A 2,321-nucleotide genomic window follows, 5' to 3' on the forward strand; every position below is an offset into this window, starting at 1 on the left:
GACAAGAAAATCAAAGATTATTAATTTAAAATTTTGAACAACTTTGCTTTTATGAAGTCTTTCATAAAACCTCTCCATATATGATTTATTTAATGCTGAATTTCCGTGATATTAGCAAAGTAACTGTTAAAAATGGCTATGAATCAACTCACTTCAGGAGTAGTTTTATGAAGAACTTTCTAAAAGCAAACCTGTTTAAAATTTTGAATAAATAATCTTTGCTTTTCTTGTCATTATTATGCGGTAACTCATTGGGGATGAAAATTGAACTTGAAATCTAATTTTCTCAAAAACGGCTGCATTTTGTATTTTATTGAAAAGTGAAATAAAGTTACCTAACCTAGGGTAATGAAATGCACTATGTCCCAATTTAGGTTCTGACACAAAAGTCAAAGCACCTTTAAACGCACTGTGTACGAGGATAGATACATTTTAAAACGTTCATCGCATAGTTAAAATTTTTAAAGTTTAAAGTTGCAATTTAATTATATTTATACTATATCCTAAAATGTTTAAGTTGAAAAAAAATTGTGATATAAAAAATCATAAAGTAGCCTTTTTGCTTTTTGTCTTATTTTTACATCCTTATATAAAAGTAACAGGATGTCAGTAAGTCTGTGTGTTTAGATCTACATTTGGGGTGGGTACCTCCGCCCGCTGAAGAGAATTCGCCCATAGAAAAAAATAACCACCTCCCAAAGGAAACTATAAAAACTTTTTCTTTCAAAACTAAAATGGAAAAGGGCCTCTGGAGGCGTAGCCACTAGTTATTAATGATTTAAGTAAAATTATGCATTAAAACTGAAATTCTGCATTGAAGAAAGTGCGACACCACAAAATAATATTCTGTTTTTACAAAATTAATAATAATATGTATAAAGTTAGGGAGAGGGGCACGCCTGTTCATACTGGAATTGTTGCCTACTGCTGTAGTGTAAGGCGTGTAACATCAATACTATATGTAGGGGTAATTCATTGGCCCATAAACATCGCAAATTATTTACAAATATAGTTAGAACTTTCAGACAAATGTTATGCAAACAATTGGTGTTCGGCTCAAATTGGAGCCAGTTTTTCCTCATCATTTTTTTATCATCGAGGGGGGGGGGGGGTAAGTAGATGATACCCTTAAATGTTTAATGTCTTTGCGACGCGATGGAAATAGGACAATAGCCGATGACAGACTTCTCCATAATTCCTATGTTTGAGACTCATCGTATCTCATTACTACTGGGAGTAGGAATGGTTTATAGATTATATTAAATGTCGTTTTTTCTCCCTTTCCCTGTTTAGCTGTTAAATATTTGCTTAGCTGTTTTGCTAGTAAACCACAACATGTTGCTGCTGCTGTTTGGAGCAGTTTCAAAACAGCAAAACTTTTCACAGATAAAAAGCAGGATGTTTCCATAAGACCCATATCCTTTAACTTTACAAATATATATATACAATAATCTCCCCTCCCTTTATAGTTTCTTCAACTTGATATTCTAAAATTTAGTTGGCCCTAAGTTGATTATTTACGCTATTTAGAATTTGGGTAAATTAATTGTAATGTGTGAACTCTACTGCTTTCATTTTGAGTAAATTATTCAGCAACAACACTTACTGTTTGTTTACTTTCTGGCTTTAATAGTTATATTTTAAAAGTTTAAATGATAAAAAATAGTACTTTTTTCTTTGTTTAGTTACTCATATATAGTTGAATTATTGCATTTTGAGACAGTTATTGAATTATAATTCTGAGTTGTTGCAATAAATATTGCTTTAAAGAGAGTTTTTATTAACACTATTTACTTTTTAATTGCGACATAAGTAAGAACCTCATTGATTTTCTAATTAAAATAAAGTTTGAAAGGACTCATAAGTAAATATGCTAGATTTTATTGGTCAGGTGTTTTTATTGAAATAACCCAGTGCAGTGGCGTGTACAGCGATTCACCAGGGGTGTGTGAAACCATTTGAGGGATGAAAAAAGGAGATGTCCTTATGGATTCATTATTACACCAGATTACCATCTACCCTAACAAAGTAAAACTTGTAGCTGGCTAAAATAACGATATCTCCATCCATACCCTTTACCACATCCCCACCCCTTTTTCTATACAAACTGACCAATATATAATGTCCATGTATGCAACCTAGACTCACGACAATTTTCCCATATCATAATATCCACGTATATTCTACATCTATCTATTGCAGGTGGCCTACCTTCCCAAGATAAAATTTCAGGTGGGTATTGACACCCCCCTACCGCGCGCACGCCACATTATCTATTTGTTTAGGATGTATGATGAAACTCCTTTTTTTTTCTTAGAATT

Source organism: Acartia tonsa, chromosome 10, assembly GCF_053477335.1.
Source record: "Acartia tonsa isolate MP-2025a chromosome 10, ASM5347733v1, whole genome shotgun sequence".
Classification (NCBI taxonomy): domain Eukaryota; kingdom Metazoa; phylum Arthropoda; class Copepoda; order Calanoida; family Acartiidae; genus Acartia; species Acartia tonsa.